Genomic DNA, 6,073 nt, shown 5'->3' with positions numbered 1-6,073 from the left:
TAATGTCACTCTCCACCACTGTGGCTTCATAGTCCATATTGGAGATGGTGGTGGCTTTTGGGCCAGAGTGTTTGGTGCCCCTGAGACATATGATGGCCGACCTGAGCAGGGAGAACGAGAGGCGACACCTCATCCAGGCGACAACGTGGCTCCTTGGCTGTTGCTTCTTTTCTGAGATTAGTTCCGCGAGGCGTGCGTCGAAGCATTGGGCCCTGGGACCCATCTCGCCGGATGTGGTGAAGACGAGGGGGGTGAAGCTGCCCTGATCCACATGTTGGATTCTTTCACCGTATTGCCTTGTCTTCTCCTGCTCGTTCCTGTGGTGGGCGGCTTGCAGGGGCAGCTCACGGTGACAGGCAGCCATCGGGTCGAATATGCGGATGTCCATGAACGCCCGCTGTCCGCGCACCCAGAATCCGCAGGCACTTACATCAACCCGTGCCTCCTGTGAGGTATTGGCTGTCCTGTACCGAAGGTGTTCGCCGTCAAGGGGAAGCAGTGCCGGCTCGGTAGTGACGTCTTGGCATACCTCCCCGAGCATGCTGGCTGTCAGATCCCTCACTTCATCGTGTCGAATACAGACGAAGCCTCCTTTTTTACATGTCATGGTGTGGGTGACATCATTTGGTGATCCACATGCACAGAGATCAGGCAGTCCCTCAATCGGCCAGCCATATCTCAGAGCAATGGCGTCGACAAATTCTTGTTTGTTGAGGCTGAAGCCCTTTGCTCTGATTGGTAATGACGTTAGCCAGTTAGAGGCGCCTGCCTCCTGTGCTGTGTGTATTTTTCTACCCATTTCTGTGGACAGGTGGTGTGTAAGACGGTCCAGCTCGTCTTTTTGGGCCTGTTGCCTTTCTTCTGAGATTTTTCTTTTAATATCTCTTATTTCTGTTTGGTCTATCTCGCCCTCTGCCTCCTGAGCGATGATCCTGTTGATGAGTGACCTGGTAAGGCTGATGGAGTTTTGGTTCTCCTTATCTGCCAGCTTCTCAGGGTTGGTGATCCCCATCCCACCCAGTCTTGGGGGAAGTGCTAGCATATCCTCTCTTCCTCCCCAAAGCATGATATTTCACCAGCGCCGGCAAGAATACATTCTTGACGGCATTTTCAATGGTCGGAGGTGGACTGATGCCGGGGATGGTGCGCATCAGGAACGTCCACCGATGTTGGATGCCGTGGGTGTACGCTGAATAGGCAGCGTGTGGCTCAGTCTTGGCAATGGCAGACAAAGCTTCTATTTCCTTCACCCATTCAGCTACTTTGTCTCCACGTACTCCTTCTTATATACCTCTGTCCCGATCACTGCACCTAAGTGTCGTTGTCCGTCTTTGTCACAATGACGCCACTTCCTCTAAAAGTTTCTGCGGCATGGTCATAATGTTCAGGTTTGACAATAAGGACAGACTTGGTGGCGTTAGGGATGTATCCTATCTCAGGGCCGGCGGTGTTCACAGTATCCCACCACCCTTATAAGTCTGAGATTTTACCAGCACCTGAGAGGTCATCCGCATAAGCCACCTGTTTCACCCGTGTTTCTGCGAACGCGATTTCATATTGGAGGACTGATAGGCCCAGGGCGTACATAGCCATGGCTATTGGGTCACCTTGTGTTGTTCCCTCAGATGATTTTAACACTTTCACCTTTCCACTGTGGCTATTTATGTATAAGTCAGTCGGGTATGTATAGGTATTTTCGACATACATAGCTAAGCTAGGGCACTTGGTTTTAATGTTATGTATCATAGTCTTTCTATTTATTGTGTTGAAGGCATTTTGGCGTCAACAAGAAGCACTACTTCGCACTCCACGTGGTCGAATATCTCCCGCATGGCATGGACTGCTGCTTCTCCTCCTGCCTGCTGCCCCGCACAAACTTGGAGGTTCCTGCTGCCATTCTCACATCTTCTTTGACGACAGCCATGATGCATTTGCCTACGATGCGCCGCAGACTTCTCCGACTCCTATAGGCCTGCATCCCGGCCTCTTGTCCAGGGAATGAGGCGGCATGCCGTCAGGGCGTCCACATAGTGGCAGCTGGAGGAGGCGAGTTTTCTTGCCAGTGCTGCAATGGTGTTGCGCAAGTCGGCAGCTGCATTGCCAAAGTTGGCGCTGCTCAGCAAGCTTCGCCATCCCCGTGCATCAAGTCCTGAGGGCCCCGCGCTGCCACGAGTCTGGAGGGCCTTCTTCCACCATCTCTCCTGTTATCCTTTCGTATATAACTGGATTCGGTGGTTGGTGACATCCTGCCAGTCTCAGTCCCTTCAGGTCACTCGGTGGAGGATGTTTTTCCTTGAGTTGACTGATCGTGTCCCTGGTGAGTGGAAGCACACCCCGTGTGGAATTTTCTGACAAGGCTCGTGTTGCAGACGCAACGTTGCCTTGTCGCATTTATCTGCAAACTTCAGGGCCCTGTAATCTGTGGAGGTGTTGTTTTGGTGGGGTCATGGGAGCCTCTCCTGAATGGCTCTGGCTTCTCCAACGAGGGCATCTAACTCGTTACTTTGACACAACGCAACTCGTCTTCTTAATGCCTCGATATTTTCGGCTTGTTTGGTCTTTGGGTGTGCTCTTTGGAGGAAGAGATTGGGGAGAGTGAATACAATTTTCAAGGATAGGGGCGCCAGTGGTGTGTTCTGGATGTAGTTATTTAACAGGGTGACAATTTCTTTGATGATAAATGTCGTGGCTCCACATCTGGGTGGTTCAAAAAGATTTCTTGCAGACCACCCAACAACTTCAAGGTATGTGTCATCCACCCACCTCGTTGCTTCCCCTCCGCTAGCCCCTTCAAGCAAAGCTTCCCCGACCTCCGCCGCGCCCTGTCCAGTCGAAGAGGAAGAGTGATGAGGGGTGGTGGTAGTGGTGTTGGTAGTGGCAACATTGGAGGTGCCAATGGAAGGGTGGTACCGGTTGAGGGGATATAGAGGTGGCGGTTGTGCAGCAGCTCCTCCGACACCCCTCCCCTCTCCTCCTTCCCGGCGGCCCTCATTGTCCCCGCGGTGTCGCGCTTCATCGTTATCCTCCTGCTCTGATCCCTGCCCAGGGATTTTGGCACCTGTCGCTCTTTTACAGTTCGTACAGCGTCTTTTCTCCTTAACACATGCACAGTTTATACATCTGTGATCTTCTTTTGTACAAACGCAGCATCTTCTTTGGCTTGGAGGGTCAAGCATTTATAAAATTATAGATATTGATATTAATGACAACAGGAATATTGGTAGTACATGTAGTAATAATGACTGATTATTGATTATGATTGAAAGTAGTAATGATATCTACTGTGGAATGACACTACTATTAATATTCCTATTAGTTTAGCGACATTGACAGATATATAGATAGGATTATAATCAATATAATAGTCTGACACATTGTTTTCAAGGATGAAAGAGAGTGTTGGGATGGAGATATTATCAGTGCGATGTGGAGAGATTTGTTAGTGTCAGCATGGAATCGAGGTTACAGAGGTTAGCGTAACCAAGGGGTGGTTGGTGCGGTGTGGGGAGCGAGGGGGCCGGGGGTATGGGCGTATAGTGTGAAGAGAGGTTGGGTGAGGAAGAGACAGGAGAGGTCGGTGTGAAGGAGAGAGAGAGAATTGTAATTGCATCAGAACAGAAGTAAACAAAATATTAAAATTATATTAATGACACTAACGTCGATAATAATGTAAGCAGTAGTTTTGATAGTATGAACACAAGTAATATGAATAATAATAATGACAAGAATATTATACTGATACTAATTATAATAGTAATAACAACAATGGCAACGCTAATAATAGTAACAATGACAAAAAATAATAATAATAATTATAATAATAATAATAATAGTGTCACTAAATAAACGTTGTAGCCTATATCAAGGTGTATGAAATGATTAATTGATTTATATAATAAAATTTAAGCTGCACAGGCGCTGTGGCTGGCTCCGTTTCTTTCCTTTACGTTAACATATGTTTCCATATCAATCATTTAATTACGCTAAGTATATATTTGCTTTTTTTCTGGTGGACATGAAATATAAATGAAAATATTGATAACACCGATTCGACCATAACCAACAGCAACACCGCCTCACCGCACCGTATGCAGTTGTCTGCGGGTCGACTGCCAACACCGGTTTTTCACTCTCTTTCAAGGCTAAATTGAACTAAATACAAGTAATAGATTAAATATACGTTGCTACAGAACCGCCAGTTTGGGAGGTGTGAGGCGAGCCTCTCTTGTCGCTGGCAACCCTCCGTCCCAGCCCATTAACTGCTCGGTCAGAGGTCAGGGCGGGGCATCGACGGTCGCCACCCGCCGTTCTATCTTAAGATGCCCAACCCGTGTGTTTTACGATATTTCTAAATCACACAACACTAGACACGAACCTACACGTCCATCGAGCTTTCCTTGCTGCTTTCCTTGCTGCACCGATATTCACTTCCTTAATCACCAAGTCTATTTTTACAGGCTCAAGGTGTTTGCACCAGAAAAAAAACAGCATATAAACACGGAGCGACCCACACACGTCCTACCCCTACCAAGGCTAACCTACTACTACTACTACTACTACTACTACTACTACTACTACTACTACTACTACTATTACTACTATTACTACTACTATTACTACTACTTCTTCAACTTTTTCTACTACTACTACTACTACTACTACTACTACTACTACTAGTAATAATAATAATAATAATAATAATAATAATAATAATAATAATAATAATAATAATAATAATAATAATAATATGACTACTACTATTACTACTACTACTTCTACTACTACTACTACTATTACTACTACTACTACTACTACTACTACTACTACTACTACTACTACTACTACTACTACTACTACTACTACTACTACTACTACTACTACTACTACTACTACTACTATACAACATAAATGATACCTCCACCCATGTTTATTCTCCCGACACATAATCATGGAGGGCTCCATAGCAGAGTCATTAGCCCCAACTCTGTTCGCTACTACTACTACTACTACTACTACTGCTACTACTACTACTGCTAATATGACTACTACTCCTACTACTACTACTACTACTACTACTACTCGAGTCGGTTCAGCCAAGTCTGAGGTGTTCCGTTATCGTGCGCTTGCAACCTGCTGTCCCACGGCGTGTCCGATTTGATGGATAAATAATATATGGCAGCCTATGGATAAGAAATGGGTGTCAGTGTCGACGATATACTGGGAATAATTTTATTAATACCGACACATATTATATATATATATATATATATATATATATATATATATATATATATATATATATATATATATATATATATATATATATATATATATATATATATCTATATATATATATATATATATATATATATATATATATATATATATATATATATATCTATATATATATATAGATATATATATATATATATATATATATATATATATATATATATATATATTTTCATATAATCAATAATATCGGAGACAGCTGTGTCGTTACTTTACAGTATGAGGTCACTGATTATATAGGAGGGGTATGTGGGGGGTTATGGGTGTGGGTGCGGGTGGGTTATGGGTGTGGTTGGGTGGGTGTGGGTTATGGGTGTGGGTGTGGGTGTGGGTGGGTTATGGGTGTGGGTGGGTGGGTGTGGGTTATGGGTGTTGGTGTGGGTGGGTTATGTGTGTGGTTGGGTGGGTGTAGGTTATGGGTGTGGGTGTGGGTGTGGGTATAGGTGTGGGTGAGCTATAGGTGTTGGTGGGTGGGTGTGGGTTATGGATGTGATTGTGGGTGGGTGGGTGGGGTGTGGATGTGGGTGGATGGGTGTGGGTGTGGGTGGGTGGGTGTGGGTGGGTGTAGGTTAGGGGTGTGGGTGTGGGTGGGTGTGGGTTATGGGTGTGGGTGTGGGTGTAGTGTGGGTGAGCTATGGGTGTGGGTGGGTGGGTGTGGGTGTGGGTGTGGGTGGGCTATGGGTGTGGGTGGGTGGGTGTGGGATATGGGTGTGGGTGTGGGTGTAGGTGTGGGTGTGGGTGTGGGTGGGTGGGTATGGGTTTTGGGTGTGGGTGTGGGTTA

This window comes from Eriocheir sinensis, unplaced genomic scaffold, assembly GCF_024679095.1.
Source record: "Eriocheir sinensis breed Jianghai 21 unplaced genomic scaffold, ASM2467909v1 Scaffold67, whole genome shotgun sequence".
Taxonomy (NCBI): domain Eukaryota; kingdom Metazoa; phylum Arthropoda; class Malacostraca; order Decapoda; family Varunidae; genus Eriocheir; species Eriocheir sinensis.
Note: the sequence above shows the minus strand (reverse complement) of the source record.